This window comes from Balaenoptera ricei, chromosome 7 (assembly GCF_028023285.1).
Source record: "Balaenoptera ricei isolate mBalRic1 chromosome 7, mBalRic1.hap2, whole genome shotgun sequence".
Classification (NCBI taxonomy): Eukaryota; Metazoa; Chordata; class Mammalia; order Artiodactyla; family Balaenopteridae; genus Balaenoptera; species Balaenoptera ricei.
Window position 1 is genome coordinate 65,098,947 of NC_082645.1, and position 24,242 is coordinate 65,123,188.

Sequence of the window (24,242 nt, forward strand, 5' to 3'; positions counted from 1 at the left end):
TATGATACACTGTGATCTTATTACTGGTTGTATTATATTTGGATGATTCATTTTGCAAAAATTAAGTAGTTATTTGATCCCATGCAAAATCAGTTATTTTAGATAGTTACTGAAAATTATTCAAGTTGCTCGTATTTTTTACCATGTTTGTTCTTCAAAGAATGAGCTTACTATAATTAAAAGATCTGTACAGAGGAAGGAAAAGAAATTACTTTGCTGATCAAAGGACTGATGTAGGAAAATATGCAAGCTGACTGCATTTAGCTAAGATTGCAACAATGAAGTGGAAGAGCTAGGGGAAATGGGAGATCTGGTAATAACTGTTTCTTTGTTTTTTCAGTTCACCTGACCTCTTTAAACATTTTAATTTAGAAATGCCCCTCTTAGTCCTCGAGCTTGGCCTCATGAGTAAGCAAATCAGGAACCCCACAGGAACCACCTGTGGGGTTTCATTTCACGGGAATTGGAAAGGGCTCCCAACCTCCTAAAATATTTTAAAATGTTTAAAAGTGCGTTCTTAGACTTCTTGCCTTCAATTTAATCAAAAAAGGGACAGCATTGGTCTTAATCGCTCAAAACTAGAAAGAACTCACATGTCCCTAAACAATAAAATGGATAAATAACATAGTAAATTCATAAAATGAAATATTATTCAGCATTGAAAATTAATGCAGTAATGCCACACACAATATGGATGAATCTCAAAGTATAATTTTGAGCAACTGAGGCAAGACAGAAGAATACACATAATTCCGTTTACCTAAAGTGCCGAAACAGTCCAAACTAAACTATGTTGCTTAGGGATGCATAACTAAGATGAGAAAACTACAGAGAAACACAAGGAAATGATGCCACAAAAGTTGGGCTAGTGGTTGCCTCTGAGAGGAGGGGGAATGGGATAAGGAAGGAGACTGGGAAATTTCCGGAGGTCTGGCAATACTTCAGCAAATTGTACACTCATGCTGTGTTCACTTTTCTGTTTGTATATTTCCTACAATGTAACATATTAAATGTAAAATTAAAATTACACTATAAAAGTGTAAAATGAGCACATCCAATGATCATTCCAAAAATGCATCAGGAAAAAGAACACATTAAGCTTTATCCATTATTTGTGCTTTTGTGAGAATAAGTTTATTAGTTCTATGACTGCAGGCAGATTTGGGAGGAAAGGAGAAAAGAGCAAGCATGAAGACAACTAAATTCTAGACGAATGCAGTGGTTGGAATGTGAGCTCTGGAATGAGACGTGAATTTGGCCTAGAGCCCTGCTACTTGCCAACTGTGGGCCTTGGGCTGGTGTATAAACCTCTCAAATCCTCCATTCTCCACCTACAAAATGAAGACCATAGTTATATCATAGGGTCACTATGAAGCTTACACAATGTACTGCTTTTCATTAATTGCCCAAGAAGTGTTTTTTTTCTTTCCCTGAGATTGGAAGCAGAGGAAGAAATCACCACAAGGAGTAGAAAAGTCAAAAACGCAGAGACTGCACTCACAGTATTTCCTTCCCACTCATCCCTGGTCACTCCTCAATCCCACTGGCTTCTTCCTGAACCACTCACCCAAAACTGCTCTAGCAAGTCACCAGGGACCTACCTTCTAGTTATTAAATCCAGTGAACATCTTTTCTCTACATCATTTGACACTGTTGACTGTTCCTTACTCCTTGAAATTCTTCTCTTGGTTTGCTCTACCACTAACAGCTGTGGGAGACTCAGTAAGTCACTCAACCGCAAGTTTGTTTTCTCACCTATTAAATGAGGGTAAAAGTAACCCATGGCTTTCTTGTGAGACTAAATGAACTAATGTACCTAAAGCACTCAGCACATTGCCTAGCACAAATAAGTATGCAATAAATATTAGCTATTACTATTAATGCACAGTTAAGACAGTTACTCCACAAACTATAATTTATTATTCATTATAATGCTCTGTACTTTTCAGAACTAAGGGTCACCTAACCTTTAAGATTAAGACCTCAATAATGAGAGAAAGAGAGAGATTTTTAAAATATATAAATATACAGGGGAAAAAAACTAAAAAATACACTTGTGTACTTTAACAGTATAACCACCTTGCTTATTTTATAACTGAAAAATATCTGAACTAGAATAAATTAAGTGAAAATATAAGTAGATTCCAGTCAGCAAATGTCAGTGTTTTCACAGTGTAATCCATATCTTTTATTAATATTAAATAATAATATTAAATACTCATTAATCATATATGTCATTCACTGGTAAAATGTGCTTTCAGTAGATAACATGAAAAATCTGATACCACAAAACCTTTGCTATTCCTATTTTCTGTGCTTAATATTGCAATTCAAATTTTGTTAAATTTAAAATTATGGTTTTGGACTTCCCTGGTGGTGCAGTGGTTAAGAATCCGCCTGCCAATGCAGGGGACACGGGTTCGAGCCCTGGTCCGGGAAGATCCCACATGCCTCAGAGCAACTAAGCCCGTGCGCCATAACTACTGAGCCTGTGCTCTGGAGCCCATGAGCCACAACTACTGAGCCCACGTGCCACATCTACTGAAGCCCGCACGCCTAGAGCCTGTGCTCCGCAAAAAGAGAAGCCTGCACACTGCAAAGAAGAGTAGCCTCCACTCAGCGCAACCAGAGAAAAGCCCACGCACAGTAACGAAGACACAACACAACCAAAAAAAATAAAATAAAATAAAAATAGTTCTTTAAAAAAAATAAAATATAATTATGGTTTTGAAGAATGCAATAAGAACAGAAAAAGGAAGTGAAAGAAAATAAAATTGATTAGATAGAATTGTATGAGGACACTTGTATGATCTTTGTAAATATGAGGACAAGATCTTTGGAAGATGTTCTTGATCTTAATTTATATTATAAATATATTTGTATTTTTAAATGTCATTAATCTAAAAGTAAACGTGTTTGTTTTAGCTACAAAACTTACTTTCCCTCTCTTAATTGCCCCCCCACAAAAAAAAAAGACACCAAACATAAACCATTTATTCAAAAAGGAGAATCTCATGACAATAGGATTAATATGACAACCATTTTCCACACTTTATTCTTCATGCCCAGAATGACATTGGTAAGATAAGACATTTTAAAAGTCAATAGCACTTATTTTGAAGTTTAAACTATCATGTTAAAAAAAAGTCATTTCCTTAAACAGGAAATGTATTAATAATGGCACAAAAGACAGTGCAAGTCTCACTATAGAGTACAATGTTTCCCTTCAAAAAGAATATAATATCCTTATCCTCAAAGAGTAGTAACTCTTTAAGGAGTTGTTTAAAAAATAAATACGGGAAAAAATCTTGGCACCATTCACCTCACATTTGTATATGTTTTGCTGAGTTCTGATCATTTGATTTAACTAAAGATTTAAGTTGAGACTATCTGATATTTAAAGTTGCATCAATATTCTCTAGTTCTCACCAATCAAACAAGTTCTATTTGCTTTATACCAACATCTCCCAAACTATCATATTTTTGCAGGTGATCCATTCTGTTAAGCAACATACCCCAGAAAGCTCTGCAAAGAATGACTTATTAAGATACATTTTTAGACTCCTAAAGTTTTTAGATTTACTTATAGAACAAGGTTTTAAGTTGGAAGCATTTGGGGCATTATTTAATTTGTATTTTATTTGCAAAGACTTTGGATTAGATAGTATGGGGTGGGAGGATTCCAAGCCATGTAATTGTACCTGGATTCAAAGTTATGAGGTGTCACAAACAATACAGTTTAATTACCTATTAGCTAAAAGTACATAACCTTATATTCTGTTTCAATTCACTGCCTAACTCATTTCACCAACAGGCCTGACTTCCCCACTCTTCCTAGATAAAATTTCCCCATTTGATTATAAAGCAAAACTTTAGTTTTAGTTTAGCCTATTGACTGAGGGTGTGTGTGTGTGTGTGTGTGTGTGTGTGTGTGTGTGTGTGTGTTTAGTCCTTTGTGTGTTGACCAGCTACTGTTCAAAGGCATTGTCAAATACATCCTGAAATATAATAAACTAGATTCTGTCTGTCCACTTCAAAAAATCCATCTAGACATATAGAAATTAAGGAGTTTGGGTCAAACATTCCAAACTCTTTTTTCCAAAGTAGCTGACAAACAGATTTCCTGGAGCTAACCGAGGCTAGTATGGCCACTCTCTCAATGGATTGAGTCAATTCATTGAGTCAGCATGTTTGCGAGTAAATGGTTACTTGAAGACTGTGAACCCAGTGGAAGCCCCTTATTTCCCAGGCTGAGGTTATAAGTTGGTATCTGGAAACAAATGGTTCTCTGCTTGCTAATACTAACTTTCTAAGATGGGACATTCCCAAGTCTCCAAAATTGTTGTTTTGCTTTTGAATCAGCACTCTCAGGATCCAGGATGTAGTTTATTCCCTTGAAAATAACTTTTTACTAAAAACTGTTTTGAGTAGTGATTTAGAAATGCTTCTTCTTAAAGTCTCCTTTTTATGAGCAAAGAGGATCTTTGTTGACTGAGTAACAGAAAGAGCAAAGATGGACTTTTCACTTTTCCATAAAATTGAAGGCTGCATAAATACACCAACATGAAAGGCACATCTTTTTTAATGTGAATTACCTAAAAATGTGATTTTAACCAAACACTGAGCAAGAGAACGCACGGTAACACCAAATCCACCTATCTACTAGACCAGGATTCATTTGAGTTGAGCGGGGGGAAAAAATCACTCCATTAAGTTGATTTAATAAAAGCCAAGAAATAAGCCCTTGAGCAGAGCATGGGTGTAAGGATGACTCAGTCTTCCACTGCTTCTTGAACTGTTTCGTGGGCAAAGATGTTTGTTGTGATGGGGATTTAAGGAATCCAGGAGTTCCTTTTCCATTTAAAATACAAATAGACCCCCCAAAAAAGAATTTCTTCCTGTCCCCAAATATCTTCCCTACTAATGTGTGAAATTTCACCGGTATATTAAAGTAAATAAAAGAGCAAGTCTATATCGTAAGGAGACAGAAGCCCTAACTGTCTCACAGTTCTATCCCCAGGACGAGATCAGTGCCTGGCACAGAGGCTGATAAATATCTGTTGAATGAACATAGTTCCTGATATTTTTATGCAAAGGAGAGTTTTTAAATGTTATTTGTTATTTGTTCAGCCATATATGAGTATGGCTGAATTTGCAAGCTATATGTATAGGACAGGGGCAGGCCACATTTGGCCTATGGGCTGTAGTTTTTGGATGCTTGATCTAGACCTTAAGCTACCGGTGACCATTTCCCCCAGGGATGTTGATTTTAGTTGGTTTTTGAACCTCTGCCTCTCGAGTCATTTTTACTAACTTAAAACTCATACACACATCTCCCTGTGAGATGTGTGTATGAGTTTTAAATCAATTCTCTTTCCAATTAGATTTATGCTAGAACTGAAAGAAATTATTGAAAAGCTAAGAAAGGGGGAACTTCAGGGTAAACAAAGTATACTTATTATTTCAGAAAAATGGAGATGAGGGCAAATTTCTGATTTGTAACAATTTTTTGGCCTGTCTGGCTACAATCTAATAAACGACAGGGAGAGAATAAGTGTTCTCTTATGAATTTGATTACATAATAATGGATAACATTCTTTACCATCAAAATTTTATAATCCAAAAATCAGTGGGTGGTAGTGTGTCCTTGTCTTTATAAGTTCCTATAAATCCTAACTCCAACCTTATTTAATTGAGCGGTTGGGGTGGCAGTGGTGGGGAAACCGACAAAAAAATTAATCTAGCACATAGATTTTCACTACCACTCCATATTATCAGATTTCACAGTAAGAATATTTATTATTGGGCTTCCATGGTGGCGCAGTGGTTGAGAATCTGCCTGCCAATGCAGGGGATGCGGGTTCGAGCCCTGGTCTGGGAGGATCCCACATGCCGCGGAGCGACTGGGCCCGTGAGCCACAATTGCTGAGCCTGCGCGTCTGGAGCCTGTGCTCCGCAACGGGAGAGGCCGCGATGGTGAGAGGCCCGCGCACCGCAATGAAGAGTGGCCCCCACTTGCCGCAAATAGGGAAAGCCCTCGCACGGAAACGAGGACCCAACACAGCCATAAATAAATAAATAAATAAATAAATAAATAAATTTTTTAAAAAAAGAATATTTATTATTGGCATTGAGCATTAATACACTAAAGAAGGACAAGTAACTGATGCCGGAGATATAGTTTAATCTTTATGAAAATTATTACAAGAATAAAGGTTTTTTCTTCCCCCAGGGGCCTGTGGGCCTGTGTTAATTTGCACAGTTTATAATCTAAAGTCTGAATAAGGCATTAGAATAAGTCAAATGGAGAGCTGTGTACTGTAGTATTATGCCAACTATTAAATTACCTTTGAAAGAGGGAAAAAATATATGGCAGGTTTCATTTCAACACTAGAAAGAAAAGGCAGTAGGATTATGTTAATTCAGAAAAGAAAATTGTTTGGTTGCATCTTTGTTAGCAATTTGAAAGTATCCATTGTGTTACTTCGGTAATGCTATTGAGCTAGTTTTATTAAGGCAAATTTATAGCAATGTTAGAAATTAATACCACTCTTATTTCCTCCACTGCCTGATTTTATTGAATGCCATGGGGCATATTAATCAGTAAAGCCAAGTAGTGCATGAAATAAAAGTATAAATTAACCTGTAACATGAATATAAAAGGGGCTTAATAAAATAGAAATAAATAACACTTTAATGATAATCAACCTGCCCTGTCTGAGCCAAGCAAAAATTGTGATAACACCAAACACAGGGTCTAAAGAGCCCTATATATTTACATAAAGTTAGATGGAAGTACTCATTGACATGGAAGTCAAAGATGACAATTACGGCTGCATAAGCCAGAAATGATGTGTCACTTGAATCGTGGTACTATTGGTTCAACAGATAAACACATGTACTGCATTAAAAGAGTATGAACACTAAGCACAGCTAATTATTCTAAGTTCCCATTCTTTGTCAAATGGTTTAGAAGAAACTGATTTTTTATTGGGCTTTCCTCCCCACCCCCAAACATATTTTGATACTTTTTAAAGTATAGTATATGGCCTTTTAATTTATTGATATAAACTGTATTTTATATCAGTTTTTAAGTTTTTAAATATTATATTTTACTAAAATTTTTTAAATCTCTTCTCTGTCTGTAATTAGGACTCCCTTTAGCTTTTTTCATGTTATTGTACTTTCTTCTTTCTGGACAAAATAAAATACACTGTTAATATTAATATTAATGTAGTATGTCTATAAACTATAAATTTTTTTTAGAAAAAGAAAGGCAGTACTGAATACTTACATGTAACTGGATGACACTCTAATCTATTCCCCTCCAAAAAGTGTTTCCTATGAGTGCATATAATTGAATCAACTATGGTATCACAATGTAAGACACCTACAACATGAAATCCAAACCTTACTTAAAACAAATAGCCATAGAACAATATTCTCAACTCCTGACAGAAAAACTGAAATAGCTATAAGCTTCAGTCTAATCTAGAACTCTGCATTTACATATGCAATCAAAAGGAGATCATGGAGGTAAAGGGAGGGGCTTATAAACCTGTTATTTTTATAAACATCTGCTAACATTACCAGATCGATGGAAGAACAAAACAACCATTTGGAATAATAAAATACACTCCCCAAATGCACAATGTTGTTATTAATATTCATGGAACAAAAATACCCATACATAGCTCTACTCAGATTTGTTCTCCCAGACTTTAGTATTGAGTGTATTAATCAAGGAAGATGATATAAAAACACTTTAAATCATATTCTAGAATTATGTGAACAGTGACTTTTAAATTATAACTCCTTTATTTTGCTTTCTAATGCTGATGCTAAATCAATTTGATTAAATCTTTAAGGATCCTGTACCCTGTCACCAAATCAATCTCCCTGGAATCTTATTCCTATTATGTCTCCCTCTAAAACCCTCCCTGGCTCCCACTGCCTCCAGAATAAAGCCCTAACTAATTAGCTGCACACTGAAACTTCACAGATAGCCTCCCACTCCCCTGTAGTTACCCAAAGTTGCTATGTTCCGGTCTAACAGGGGCCCCTTTGTTTATGATCTTCTTTCTGCCTGAAGTATCTTTCTCTCTCATCACTACTATAGTCCCACCACCAACCCCGTAAAGTTCTTTCCAACTTCAAAGCTCTGCTCAAATACTACTCCTCCCTAAAGTTTTCTGATCACTCTGAGATTGCAGATTTTAATTTCAACATGGGGGAGAACCAGAAATGTGGATCCACAGAATTGTCATTCCATCATAGATTTTTTTTTTTTTTTGGCCACACAGTGCAGCTTGCTGGATCTTAGTTCCCTGACCAGGGATTGAACCCAGGCCCCGGCAGTGAAAGAGCCAAGTCCTAACCACTGGACCACCAGGGAACTCCCTATCATAGAATTTTAAGTCTTACACTGTTTTACAAAAAAAACTAATTCTTTCTTAATTTTTTTAAAAATTGGGGCCTTCCTGGTGGCACAGTGGTTAAGAATCTGCCTGCCAATGCAGGGGACATGGGTTTGAGCCACACATTAAGAGATAATTTTCCTGACAGTATGGGCAAAATCACCAATTCAGGTATGGGAGTATTACTCTTGAGTTCCTTCCCCTCCAATAGAGCAGAATAATCTAGGAAGGACTACAATATATAAAATGTATGTCCAGAGATATTACAATGGCTGATTTAGAAAGTAAAAAGTCATTCAGATATTGTGAATTATTTTACGGTAGTGAAAACCTACTAACACAAGGACCTCATCAAGCATAAGAGAACAATATTAAAGACCACTGGGCTGGGACCTCCCCGGTGGCACAGTGGTTAAGAATCTACCTGCCAACGCAGGGGACAAGGGTTCGATTCCTGGCCCGGGAAGATCCCACATGCCGGGGAGCAACTAAGCCCGTGTGCCACAACTACTGAGCCTGTGCTCTAGAGCCTGCGAGCCACAACTACTGAACCCATGTGCCACAACTACTGAAACCCACGTGCCTAGAGCCCGTGCTCTGCAACAAGAGAAGCCACCGCAATGAGAAGCCCGTGCACCGCAACGAAGTCCCAACGCAGCCAAAATAAATAAATAAATAAATGTTCCTTTCAAAAAAAAAAAAAAAAGAACACTAGGCTTTTGTATTTTATTAACTTCCAAAGTGAAAATTAAGTCTGAGTCATATTAGAACACCCAGTGATTGTGGTAGGACCTCCCCTCACCATCACAATCTCAAAAATATGTCAGACGGTATATTTTAACTTCTATGCTTTATTTCAGGAGGACAAAAAGTGGGGGGGGGGAGCTGTAAAGGCCAGAGAAGAACCACAGAGATTACATAAAGATTTTAGCTGATTTCATTTTTCAAGAAATAAAAAAAATTGTAGACAGAATCTTTCCCTGGATTAAAGACAGAAAAGAAAACTTACTGCCAAATTCTTCCCTATCAATTATTCTTAGCAGTATCCTAATAATTTCATATAATTAAAGAATAAAATTGGACCCTCTGTGACTTAAAATTGTAAGAGTCTAGCAAATGGAGATTATCGGTATTCTAATCATCTATGTTATAAATGTACATAGATTGTAAACATCTTTGTTATAAATGTAAAACAACAACGATAATAATTATTATAATAATAATCCAGCCAGAGAAACTGCAGAGCATAAAACAGTATGGTCTTCCCCTGCTGTTTCTACTGCTAAACTTAACTAACACTTCCGGTTGTCAGGGCTTGGCGCCCTGACTTTAAGGCTGATTCATAAACAAAGAGTAAACAAAACAAAATTAAAATGCCATTATGCCAATAAATCAGTGGGTCGAGGGGAAGAGGAGAAATGAGACTGTCGATGCATTGAGTGTAATAAGTAAGCACGTACATGACGATGGGCATTGCCTGGAATTCCAAAAGCTACGCTAATGAGCTTCTGGGGAGCAGCAAGGCTGTCCTGCCACCGCATTTAGATTAAGAAATTTTCCAAGTCCGACTTGCTGTGGAACTTTATCAAATCTGAAGATCATATAATGCCCTTTAGCAAATTGGACACAGGGCTGCAATCTCAAATCTCTGCAAGTGAGATGTGTAGACCAGCTCAAGCCCAAGAGGGCACACTAAGGAGATTATTTTGTAAAACCATAATGACATTGAACAGGAGGCTAGCTTAACATCTTGTCCAAGTGAGATCCCAGCCTCCTCCACGATGGTTGCTTGGAGTTCTGAAGGCTAATGAGGGGAACCATCTGTAGTACTTTGCTGGCAGATGTGTCTCCCCTCATAATGTGTCCCCCCTCATACTGTGCCAACGTCTCCTAATGGGGAGGTCTGTAGAGGGCTCCAGTATCACTCTGTGAGGGAAGATGGTGCTATTTAGCAACCGCGTTATCTAGAGGCCAAACCAACATTTAACTATTCGTAAATATGCATTTTAGTATGCCTTGTCTCTTCAAATATGAATATCAGAATGAGGTATGAGTGTATTTATTTGTAAATTTGTTTTCATGTTGTCACATTCAGGGACACCCACGATTAAAAATGATATCCTTTTGTGAAAATTTTATAGACTATTTCAAATGAAAGGAGGATCCAAACTGAGTGAACTAGTTATTTGCTAATATCACTATTAAAAAGTCATCAGAGAAATCCCAAAGATGAAAAATATATATATATTCAGGTATGTTTTCCTTCCTTCCTTCAAATGTGTTCATTTTGCAATATAATTTCTAATTTTATAATATCAAAAAGTAATGAGAAATTAAATTCAAATGATAAATCAAAATATGAGTAAATTTTGAATTATGATGGAATGACATTTCAAAGCATTTATTTGGCAGCATATGGGAAATTACATAAGGATTATAATAGCAGGCATCAAAATATTTTAATGCAACCATTAACAGTTTTAAAGATAGACCTAATCACAAACTCAGCATTTAAAATAAGTACATACATACTTACATACTACAAAGCTGTTTTAAAAGAGCATAAATTATTTTATCTTGCTGTAACTCTCAAAATTTTATGGCAGTTAAATTCTATCATTCTTTTCAGTTTCAATTAATCTACTGTCATTGAAAGAGCCTTGTTTATATTAATTTTCTTTTTCAAAAAAATAATAATGCTCCTTTTCAGATACTGATTTGAAACTCATTCAATTATATGAGCTCAGCTTCCATCTCAAGAAAAAGATAAAAGAGACACAGAGGAGACCAGATAAAATGAAAATGTTAAGATTGTTAACCAGGGCCTTATTATTCACCAAAAGTTACAAGATGCTTAAAACCAAAGAGAAAATATCTACATTTTAACTTGGCTAACAAGGTTAGGCGAATTTTTAATATGAAATATGCAGCTTTTAGCAAAAGTGTAAAATAAGCTTAAAATAGTAGTTTATGTAAATCTCACAGAGCAGAACCATGACCAGCTATTCTACCATCTATCTCACGTAGAGAAGATTTTAAATGCATTTCCCCAAAAACAGAGTAACATAAATTAGACTGCCAGGTAAGACTGACAATTTTTCCTGCCTGAAACCTCCTCTTAAATTAGATCTGCCTTCCAAAAATATTATTATAAGAAATTCCAGTTCAGATTATTCTTATTCTCTTTAACTGATACATAGACATACAAATGACATCTAAAAAGGAAAGTTCTTCACAAGCTTCAGCTTGTTTTCATAATAAATTCCACACCAAATATTAGTACTAGTAATTGATTTGAGCAATAAGTAATACAGTTATAAACAGCTCCCGCTATTTAATGAAAGAAATGTCTCAGCTTCAGGTTTTATTTATTAGCATTTGAAGTCCCTCCATAACCCTAGTAAGATCAGTTATGGCTTAATTAAATGAGAAAGATGGCCTGCCAAAGATTCTTTGTTCTTAAAATAAATACTGTATGTTTTCAGTTTTCCTGCAAATCATCAGAACCTATTTCAATTGGAGGACAGACTGGGCTCAAGCCTAAACATACTTCATACATCCCAAATAAAGTGTCCTTTGCCTGGAATTTTTTTTTTTTTTTTCATAGTGTACCAGCTACAAATATCATCTTAAGAGGTTTCTGCTTTATTAACCATTTGAGAGTTATTCATCTTAAGAGCTGTACCAGTGAGAAGGTAGCAGAGCCTGTTCACAGTAGAAATATTTGCTACTTAAAAATGAACACAAATTTAGACTTACAACGTGTCTGTCCTCAGTGCTGTGTTTGTGGTGAAGTTCCATAGTTATTACATGTCCTAAGTATATATTCAAATATATCTATAAATGAAAAACAAAAGGCTAAACATTCACTGGCAAAAGATTGAGCTGCTCCATCAACATGTCAGGAGTAGTTCAAATAAATGATCTCTTCTAAAATCCTTTGGAAGAACGACTGCATTTGTCTGGCTTTTCCTCTCTCCGCCCCTGCTCACCACTTTCCTCTACTTTCATCTGTAATCACGTCTGCCCCTCTCTGGCCACACTGCAGTGATCCCCCATTATACTGACCGGAAAAAATGGGGAAGAACGATAGTTAAGAGGAGGCAACAAGATGACTGCCGCTTTCTCCGATTTGAGAGCGACAACGCCGCTCCCCTCTTCGGCCACTAGCTGGCGCCAGAGCTCTAAAGATGCAGTGATACATTGCGTCACAGCTTGCTAATTAACAAAGATGTTTTTAAACTGACCATAGTTTTCCCAGGAAAACAGGAAATGACTTTAACTGTGAACATATAGTAAACCAGTAGCATAGGAGGTGCCATTCCGATTAAAATAACCCAATTTTATGCCTCCAAGCTTTTGTCGTCAAAAAAGAAAGAAATGCATCATTAAAAATTAGTGGGTTTTTTTTCTTATTCAAATAATAAACCGAGGGGAAGTCTTTTTTCCTCCACAAAGTATTCACTATACATATAAAATTAAAATTTTCCGGTTATATAATGCTCTGTTAACCTAAATAAAGTGTCTTTTTTATTATGCCTTTAGTCTAAGACAGAAATGTCCCATACAACAAGGTCACACACAGAGAGCGACTTTACTGGTTTAGCTCCTAATTAACTCCTACATCTTCCTCTCTTGTAACTAGCTTCAGCTTTCCACTTCCTGGCTCCAAGAGACCAGATTTCGGTTCTTTCATCCTGCCCTTCCAGGCACTTCCGTGCCTGCAGGTCCATGGGGAGGAACGGGTCAGCCATCTAAATGCACACAACTGCTCATTTTAGGGAAAGCCAGCGCCTGGACAAAAGAGCAGGAAACAGTACATGGTTCACGACAGAAATTATCGTTATGCAAGTAAGATATGCTGAGATGTGGGTCTGGATGGGACAAAGTCGTACGCGGAAAATTCAAAGTATATGCTGCCATGGAAAATATTTTTCATTTGGGAAAGTTTCATATATATATGTAGTACATTTTTACAATTAGAAAAATGACAGACACCGTTTATTTTGGCAAGAGAAGGTGAATACAGACAAAACTACAGTGAAATGTCATAATTTCAAAAAGAAATAATTTATTGTTTGACTTGCCAACGTTTTAAATAGCAGGTGATACTCATTCGAGTCACCGGCCTATTAGCCCCACCCCTACCCCTCATTTCCTCCTGCCACAGTAGAGGTGGGAGGCTTGGGAGAAGACTGGGAGGGAAGGGCTGGTTTCCCTGAGCTATCCTCTGGCTTTCATGGGCAGGAAAATGTCAAGCTTTCCTTCCCTCACCCTGATTTCTCAAAGAAAAAAATGCTAAGCTTTATCTTGGGCGGACTTGCTTTACCAACTACACTGTAAATGAGATAAACGTGTTTTCTGTACATACAAGCCGGTCCCTCCCTGAGTCAAACGTATACATGTGGCACCTCACAGGGCTACAGGGCTAAATCCCTTCCTGAGCTGAGTTTTCCCTTAGGATAGCAGTGAATCATTGACCTTTAGTTTCCAAATAAGGTCCCAGAAATGAACCAGGACAGACTGTGGTTTATAACATCAACGGATATTTGTGTTGATGACTTTTAGGTTTTCTAATTGAAGTCTTCCTGACCGCTTATCTAAGGACACCTAGCTGACTTTGATGCAGGAGGGAACATTCAGAAGGTGAAAATAAAGTTTGAGGGACATGTCAAAAATTCTGTATAGCAAACGCAGTGGAGGAACTCAGTGTATCTACAGTGTAATGGAAGGTCAGATTTAATCCTTTGTTATCAGTCATCATTTTGCTGCGGCTATCCAGGAGACATAATGACAAGGGAACTTTATTAACCACCATTTGAAATGCCCTGATCTTCAGGCTAACTGCGGGTTATCTTTTGTTACTTACTGGCCTTGACCTATAGATGTAGGTCAGTAGAGCACAGGTTGCTACTGAAACCAGCAGGTCCTCTCCAAAGCCTAGTGCAGGCCTGAGCTCTATGCACAATTTAATTCATATTCCACGCAACATGCCCGTTTTATTTCCAGTGGAAATTGCTCATTTAATTGCACTGTAAGTTTTATGGGGTATGCCCCAGGCTGCGTTCCTTATGTTAGGCATTTCGGTATTTATAGGCAGAGCTATACCCAAAACTTCAAACATAAAGTAAAACCAGCAAAATATGCTCTCCTCTGGTTCCATAAATACTTTTTACCAGTTTCATTATTTTTTCCAATGAAATTAAATGAGTGTGTTAAACCTGTAACATAGACTATTGCTTTGTATTTCCAGGGCTGCTTTTGTCCTTCATATTCATATCTGATAACGGCTCTGCTTTCCTGCTAAAGAATGAGACTGCAAAAGAGCAAGCGTGGTCCATTCTGTGTATGGGCTAGTTCTCCAGTAACCAAAAAAAAAAAAAGACTTCCCCTGTCAATAGTCTATAGAATTTTTATCCCTGCAACTAACCTAATTTTTTTTTTAATGAAGTAGGCCTGCTTCTAGGTGACAGCTACACATAGCAAATAAACACTCTGGATTACACATCTAATGCATGTGTTACAGAATAGGGCTGGTTTAAAGAATAAATATCTTTTGTCAGCCTTCTGCCACAGACGGTTCCTGTGCTTGGGGGCAGGGAAAGTCAGACATACGATTTTACCTACAGCAGATCAAAATGCATTCCTAAACCACTCAATGCTAATGCGGTTCTACTGTGTTTTACTGCACTTATGATTGCTTTTATCTGCTACTGTTATCTCACTATATGAAATATATGAAAGCATGTTTCCAGGGAATTCCAGAGCTTTAGACAAACACTTCTTGATAAAGGCCATCAAGGGCTTTTTAGAACAGTTTCAGTGGAGTGGAGCAAACAGAAGCCTCATCACGGGGGGTTCAGAAAAGGTGAACAGGGAGAGAATAAAGGCAATAGTTATAAACAACCCATTTGTCCGTGTATTTGGAAGGTGTAATAGGGTCAAGTGAAGATGATTACCAAATTGAGGGAGGTAAGAACATTTTTTTTTTGGCCACGTCACATGGCATGTGGGATCTTAGTTCCCCGACCAGGGATCATACCCACACCCCCTGCATTGGAAATGAGGAGTCTTAATGACTGGACCACCAGAGAAGTCCCAGAACATATTTAGAGCCACTGGGAAAGATGACAGAACTCCAGGAGTAAGTTTTGAACACAGGAACAAGGCAGAATTGAGCAAGAAGAGAGCTCTGTTTTACAAAAATTGGGAACATTTTCTAAACAGAAGGAGCTAGGGATGACAATGTAAACGGTAGGAGTGGGAATTCTTAGAGATTTGTCTCCAATGTACTAGATCTTAATGATTCGTGGATGATTATAAATGAGATGGGAGGAGGAGGTGTTTCTCCCAGAAAACCCTGGGGAGAAAATGACCCCTGCAAATCCTGCAGAGAATAAGGGGGACACTCAGCAACAACCTCTCTTATGGGACTTGGTTTAAACTTACTGATCACAGCACTGATGTGATCATTCCTGTATTGGTTGGGATTCAGTAAAGTTGAAAGTGGCTGAAAACCCAAAATAATAGTGGCTTAAACAAAACAGAAATTGCAGTAGTCATCAGGACAGTTCACATACTCTGGTTCTCCTCCCTTTGGGGCACATGGTAGGACTGTACTTCCATACCCTCTGAGATTAGGCATGGTAATGTGACTTGGATTAGCCAAAAAAATGAAATGTGTGTCATTTTCAGGTGAAAGTTTTAAGAGTATACAATTCATCACATTCCCTTTGCCTGTCTCAGCCATGGTGGAAGCGTTGGTTGAGGTGGAACACTTCAGCCTGGGCCTCTGGGTACCCGCAATGAGCAGGGTCTCCGTTCTGACCAGCATTGGACGAGGTGATGTGATCAAGAAATAAACTTGTGTGGTGTTAAGCCACAGATTAAATTTCTTTCTCACATAAAAGTCTGGGTGGGAGGGCCAGAACTGACACAGTGATCCACAGTTTTAGGGACCCAAGCTCTTCTGTCTTGCTATTCAGGTAGGTGTGGCCCTGTGCTCAGGTTCTAGGATTCCAAGCAACAGGAAGCAGAAGCTCCCAGACGCAGACTCCCTTCCACTTAGATCACCCTGGCCAGAACTTGCTCACACGGCTACCCCTAGAGCTGCAAGAGAAGAGGAATGGAGAAAGGCTGGATGAGGTTCAGCCCCAAAATGGACTGTTTCACTACATAAGGGGAGACAGGTACTGCTGCTGTGTGCTTCCAACTCGCAAAAACTCCTTTTGCAAACGGAGGCTGGTGATGGGACTGCTCTGCCCCAACCACCGCCATTTTCATACAAATGCAGAAATCACTAGACTACAGATCAATGTGGATGATGAGAAACTGAGGCCACCTGAATTTAGTTTGCTGTTAGGGAGGGGCTCTTTTTCTTCCCCCTCTGTTAGTAAGAGGCTTTGAGATAACAGTCCTCATTATAACCTTCAACAAGATTTGAAATGACACTATTTGTATTAATTCCATGTACTTGCTCATCTGGCTACTTTTTAAAAAAAGAAAAAAACCCACAAAAATCAAATTTATATTATCTGCTATGATATCTTACTAACGGTCCCAGAAATACAAAATATAGGGATAGTGAGTTTGGCTATACATCCATTGTTTCTTGCAAAGACCAGAACTAAAGCAAAATCAATCAGGGTGATTAGTTCTAACTTGGGGGAGTTGTTTTCCCAATGTGTCTGAGCTGAAGCTGGCCGCAGGAGTTAGTGCTGCCATCTTTAAAGGTGCACACCACAACTGATCCAGCTCCCAAGATGCTCGCTAAACAGACACGGTGAAAGTGGTCACGGCAAAACTGTATCACACTGAAGAAAGAGCCTGTTCTTTTCACAATGTACTCAGTTCAAAGCAAAGTAACAAGTTTTTTCGTTGTTTTAGTCTCACATCTAAGTTCACTTTTGGTCACCGCTCCTTGTGTAGAAAAAAAACTTTTTTTTTTTTTTAATTTTCAAAAATGTTTCTTGGGGGCTTCCCTGGTGGCGCAGTGGTTAAGAATCCGCCTGCCAATGCAGGGGACACGGGTTCGAGCCCTGGTCTGGGAAGATCCCACATGCCGCGGAGCAACTGGGCCCGTGAGCCGCAATTACTGAGCCTGCGCGTCTGGAGCCTGTGCTCCACAACAAGAGAGGCCGCGATAGTGAGAGGCCCGCGCACCGCGATGAAGAGTGGCCCCCACTTGCCACAACTAGAGAAAGCCCTCACACAGAAACGAAGACACAACACAACCATAAATAAATTAATTTTAAAAAAAAATGTTTCTTAATTATTTTTGGTGAGCACTACACCTAGGCCCGGAAGAAGCCTGACCCACAAAGTATTTATGGTCCAAGATGTAGAGAGAAAGGCAGACCAGTGGGTGTACCACAATTTTTGTTCCAAAAGAAACATCAAAATGCAAATCAAAAGGGGACCTGAGGCAGACAGTGACGTAGTGTCACGCTATCCTTTCATTCTCCTTTCTTTGACCTCTGCTTCTTTTCCTGCTTCCTTTCTTTATTTACATAGTGAGAAAGCTATTGTCCATTGCTGGGTTTCAAGCATGCCTGAGCATGTTTGTCAAACTAACCTTGCAGAAGCATGATGAGCCTCTGGCCGTGGACTCAGACTGGGTCTGCTAGTTAAATTCAAACACATCCAGACAAGTCTGGCAAATTAGTAGTGGGGGGAGAAGGGGTATGTGTGACATTCAGAAAAATCTCCCAACAAAAGAACTCATTCTCAGTGAAGAGAGAGAGCCTTATTTGCATGACACAAGGACTGATTTATTTTCCCCTCTCAAAATATTTTTCTTAATTGAGGTATAATTGACATACAACATTATATTAGTTTCAGGTACATAACATAATGATTTGATTTATGTATATGTTGGAAATGATCACCACAATGTCTAGTTAACATCCATCACTGTACATAGTTTCAGAATTCTTTTTTGTAATGAGAACTTTTAAGATCTACTCTCTTAGCAACTTTCAAATATGCAGTTCAGTATTATTAACTATAGTCACCATGCTGTACATTACATCCCCATGACATTTACTTTATAACTAGAAGTTTGTACCTTTTGACACCCTTCACTTATTTTGCTCAGTCCACCCCACCCTCACCACTGGCAACTATCAATTATGCTAATCTTTTCTGTATGGGTCAAATTTTAGTATATGTGCTGCCGAAGCAAGCACTCAAAATAATCCTTATGCTTGTTTTTCAGTCCTGGGATAGTGGGACACAAGGTCAGAATCTGTGTACCTAATGGAATCATCACTGTTAGAGGCTTAAGCAGGTTTTGGTACCAGGACAAAAAACAAGCCTGAAACAACCATGGCTTCTCCAGCTTAGATGCCCTGCATCAAACCTGGCTGAGGGACAGGCTGGGGCAGGTAACTGCAGTTCACAGCCAGACAGCCACTCATGGAGGCCCTCACTGGAATGATATTCATGCTATTAACTGAGGGACCCAAAAGTACCCAACTCCTGCATCAGCCCAGCCACTTCTCCTCCCCACAGGTCCTGGGAAAGGTATTTAGAAGCAATGAGAAATGAGAAATCAAACGCCCATGTGCCCAAAATCCCCATGCAGAGCTCTCTAGTTAACAGGCCAAGAACATGGTTTAGGCTTAAACTCAAAATGAGTTCTCTCCCTCCCCTTACGCCCAACTTGCGTCTTGGCATCTTTCATCCCTTAAGCCAGCTAGTCTCATGGGATAAGAGGCCAAAGTAAAAATAGTCCAAATAATGACCTGACATTTGACCTAACAAAGCCTGAGAAAGGAGCAACAAGAGGAGTGGGGGTGGAGACCTAGGGAAAGTGATCTAACGCTTAAATCGCCAACACTTGATGATAACGTGATTGACCGTATTAGTTCTCAAAGTGCAATTTTAGGGAGCCACTTCAGCAAGCAGGAGAGGGAAAACAAATTAGGGAGCCAAAAGTAATGTGGAATAAATCAATATGGTATTCCAATACCATAATCCAAAAGGAACAAAAATGTTAACAAGAATTTAAATATTAACACTGCTCCCTGGCACATAATACCTAGAGGAGTGGCATTTTTCTGGAACACATCCATTTCTGTAATTACTTAACTGACTAATCCAATAAAGGCTAAATTTACTAAACTCCAAGCTCACAATCAAGGGTTTTTCTTTCTTTTGATGTATCTTAAAACATCTTAAAGTACTTTAAACTGTCGCTGTAGATTTATTAGAAAGCTAATGGTATGTAATGCAACTGCTATAGTTTTAGTAAATAATAAAATCAATGCAGTCACTTAAAACAAATACCCATGTAAACAGTAGAACGATTCATAGTTCTTCCAATTATAATGTTCACTATGTGTGTTGCTCAGAAAAAAAGAAAATTTCCAACTGAGGCATGGTTTTCAAACTTCTTTGTGGCCGTGAGACCTTTCTCAAAAGCTCTATTTTACACAGACATTTCCTATAATTTACTCTTTTACAACAAGTAAAAGCAGATCTGCTACAGGGGTGTGCTAGTAAATATTTAACAAGGAGCATTCCAGGAGAAACTGATTTGGAGGCTTGCTGCTTTCTATGGGGTAAATGCTCCCACCATGGCCATCACTGAAGGAAGACTTGGGAAGAAACGCTCCCTATCTGTTCCAGTGAGCAGCCCACCTTGGAGAACTCTGCACCACCCCCAGCACTCATTCTCCTCCACATTAATACCCCAGGGGGCCCAGTTTGAAAACTAAAAGTAAGATAACTTTGTAACAGGGAAACGTTTTGATGATTATCTCCAAGATTGCTAAATTGCTGCTTATCAATACTTAGAAATCTTATTTTCCTAGTCTTATGATTCAGTGATGGAGCTTTGAAAAAACAGTAGGAATTTAGTAACCACCTCTCCATTTAAATAACCTTTTGACCTTCATCCTATGACATTCCCAGTATGTATTTTACATATTTTCTCTCAGATTTGGCGTTATATGGAATTCTAAAGAGGGCACACAAGTAAATTCTTAAAAATTTGCTCTTAAAATTATAAAAATCAGAGCACACAGACATCTAAGACCCACTTTCCCTCCGTCTCCTTTTCCTTATCTCTTTCTCTGAAATTCTCATCTCCCGCCCACCCCTCCCTCTCCTTCACTATCTTCTCTTGGAAAGTTACAATAAATTTGGAGCCAGTCAGCCTAGTTGAGCGAGGAATTTGTACAGAATCCAGAGCATGTTCAATCCTTTACCCTCCCCAGACTTAGATTGAAGGACACGGGCCTTTTGATTTGGGGGAGTATAGGGAGAAGGCCAGAAGCAAATTACCCTCCGTCTAGTGTTTCTGTCTCAGACAGCCCAGGAAGTCAGAACAGTCAGCTATAGTCACTTGACAGACAAACGCCCAGTTAGAGAATGCTGCCAGGGAGCATGACAGTCAGCTATGGATAAAAGGATCAAGGAGGAACTGATCAGGAATCCCACTTTTGCCATTTCTTAGCAATACCCATGTTTTCTCCCCTCCTTTCATGTGTTTGCTTTCTTGTTGGCAGACAACCATTCCATTTTTTTCTTCTTTTCATGGCTCTCTCTAGCCACCTTTTTTTTTTTTTTTTAATATTGCTAGATGATGCTATCAGGGGACAAGAAATAAACATTTCCTCACACTTGCTAGGAATCCACAGTGAAATACTTAGAGCTCTCTCCTCAGGCAGCTCAAGATAACCAACAAAAGAAGGGGGTGGACAGAGTCCCAAGTAAAGTACAGACAGGAGCCCTGGAAGGCTGTCCTTCCCAGACTACAGCCTGGCTGACAGGCTGAGCCAGCTCAGTATTCCACACATGTTTAAGGAGCCCCTACTATGCACTAGGCACTTGCTAGGTGAAGAGGCTCTGCAAATCCGTTTTACTATCCAAGAGCCCCTGTTTGCCCTAATTTTATTGTTTTAGTTGTTTGTTTTTTGTGGGGGCAGGCAGCTAGGTAGTTTTTTCTCATTCCTGGCAATATTTAAATACCTTGCATACAACCCGCAGGGACTTATCTAAGACTTTGAGCAAAAGCCTGCTGGAATAACTGTGCCCTCTGCCCCAGAGGGACTGAGGGAAGGAAGGTGGGGAAGGAGGCAGATGTGTCCTCTGGATCAAGGTAGGCATATTGAGCTTGGGGAGAGGGGCTTGTGAAGAGCTGAAGACTTTCAAGAGAAACCGTAAGAGAGGCTCCACAATGTACTGACGTAGAAGAGAAGAGCTCCAGCAAGGAGCAAAGGCAGGAGAGGACAGAAAGAGAATGCTTGCTGATAGGAAGCTCACCGCAGGGAAACTGATCAGAGGGTGAGCTTTCATAACCAAGAAATACAGTCCAGGATATGCAGCTGGCAAGCCAGTTAGGTGGCTGGGGAGAGAACAGTGTCAATACTGGAAGGCAAATCTGGTGAACTAGAGCAAAGTCAGGAAAAAGCCTCCTCCAGGAACCAGAGACAATTCATCCTAAACCTGGAAATAGAAGGATGATGCAATAACCAGTATAGGGTGAGCCAGGAAAGGAGCTAGCAAAAGAGCTAACACTCATACTGTGTGGCAGGCACTATTCTAAGCACTTTCATGCATTAGCTCATTTAACCATCAACAAGAGCTCAGTGCAGTGGTTATTATCATGCCCATTTTACAAATGAGAAAATTGAGAAACAGAACGGTTAATTTATTTCTGCCCAGCTAGTAGGTAATGTAGTCTGGATTCACAACCAGGTAGTATAGCTCTTCAGTTGTAGAGCCTGCCTCTTAATCACTATGCTATAGTCCTAACCCAAAGAAGAATAACAAAACTGGGAAGAACAAGCTAATGTTTTCAAATGAGGAACATAAGATCGTGTTTTTACAACCTCATTCATTAGTAGAATGTGTCTCCAAATTCATATCATAGTAAAGATATTTGCTCACATGGCAGATTTTGAGCACAATGTACAACAACAGACACATACATTCACTTGGCAAATATTTATTTATCACCTCCTCTATTCCAGGCACTGGGGTAAATGATGGCAATTTCTGCTTTCCTGGAGTTTACAGTCAAGTGTGGGAACTCAGTGGTCATAGATTATTACTGAAGAACGTAAGAGAGAAAAACCCTCAGACTTTTAAAAACATATCAAAACTTTAATATTAAACACTACCAATTACTGACTCCCTATCTTGTACCAAAAACTTCACATGTAATTACACAGTCCCTAAAGTAACTCTGTACCTATTTTACAGACAAAGAAACTAAGGCAGTGAAAAGTTAAATTGGCAGTAGTCACAGAGCGAGCAAGTGGCAGAGACTCAAATCCAGATCCCTGTTTTAATAGTCTGTTTCCTCTATTCTACACTGAAATATAGAAGTTCCATGAAAAGAATGAAAGTCAATGATAGTTAACTAACCCCCCATGGACTTTCTAAATAATAATCACAATTTTCTTACAGTTTGAATACATGAATTTTTACAGTAAAATCCATGTGTGTATTGGGCAGGGAGTAGATTTGGGAGCAAGGGGATGTTAGATTAAAGGCCTGTTAGTTCTGAAGTAAAGTCTTTAAAGGAAATATCTTTAGTTTATGATGAAAAACATTTTGCCTTTACCTCCTTTTTTGAGGGTGTTGAAAGGTAATGGCATTCTCAGGACAGCCTTAAAGTATGGTGGCACCTTTACCTAACTTCTCACCTAGTGCTGGGGTAGAATAAAGTCCCCTTCGTAACTTAACCTACTCTGCATTTTTGTTAGAAAGCTCCTAGCTGGCAAACTGATCTCAACACACTCTTCCCTTACAGGTGGGGGAAAAGCCTGGGATGTTGAGAACAGCTGTAATTCAAACTCTGGAGATCCCAGTTCAAGTCGAGGATCCCCCATTTTGCCCTGTTTTAGTGGAGATACAAAGCAATCCAAGGCAAGTAATAGTAGCTCTACCCTCAAAATAGGTTTGCTCTGTTAACACACACACACACCCCATGATCCAATGGCTATGTGTAAGCATCTACCAAGAAAAGTGAAAAGTGAGAATAAATATAGAACCAACATAACAAGAAAAGAGGATGAAAAATGATAGAAGACCTTCATAAGGTGCCCCCATGATAATCTCTCTGGGATCCTCCAAGCAAGTGCCACTTTGTAGCAAGTCTTTATTTCCTTAGTCACAAGAGCTTCCACTGAAGTAATCAAAGCCTATCCTTAAAAAATAAAAGTTAGGTGTTACTACCTGATTCTAATACAGCTGTAGGCAGTTAGGTTCTAATGCAGTAGCTCGCAGACTTGGCTGCATATTGGAATCACCTGGGGAGCTTTTTAAACTACTGGTGCCTGGATTCCACTCCCAAGTATTCTGATTGAATTGGTCTGGGGTACAACTTGGACATCAGGACTTTTAAAAGCTCCCCCAGCTGATTCCAATGTGCAGTCAAGGTTGAAAATTAGCATTAATGTTAGGTTTGAAATATGTGACAGGCTTTCATCTAATTACTTAAAAATAATTGGTGAATTATTTGTGTCCAGACAAGCCAGACCCAGAATCCCTGGCCACCCCTGTTTAAGAGTCTGGATTAGACCCCATGGGCCCCATTAAAAGGTGACTTTGATGGCCATCTTTTCTGGACGGGCTGAGGCAACAGTACACACACCTGATCTGTGTACTTTCGTTGTCCTGCCTAGCCCAGGTATCAGACTCTCTGTTCCTCTCCTGACATGACGAGGGGAGTCACAGCTTCCAGGAGGTCAGAACCACCCCCAACCCCACTACCTCTGCTTTGTATGTAGACTCTGGAAGGCTGAGTAGCAGTGACCCTTAACTCCTTTAGAGGGCCAGACTCCCGACAAGAAGAGGAAACTTGCTCGAGAT

General features: G+C 38.9%; 1 long non-coding RNA gene across 6 annotated transcripts in view; it reads right to left on the reverse strand.

Annotated features, from left to right (window-relative positions):
• The window catches only part of LOC132368564 (uncharacterized), a 547,341-nt gene that overhangs the window by 492,037 nt on the left and 31,062 nt on the right, over positions 1-24,242 (reverse strand). The window contains exon 1 of one of the 6 annotated variants that reach the window (XR_009504129.1): positions 12,486-12,539. The exons of the other annotated variants lie outside the window; for them this stretch is intronic. This is a non-coding gene — a long non-coding RNA (uncharacterized LOC132368564). Of the gene's footprint in view, positions 1-12,485; positions 12,540-24,242 lie in introns of those variants that run through there. 6 annotated transcript variants of the gene reach the window in all.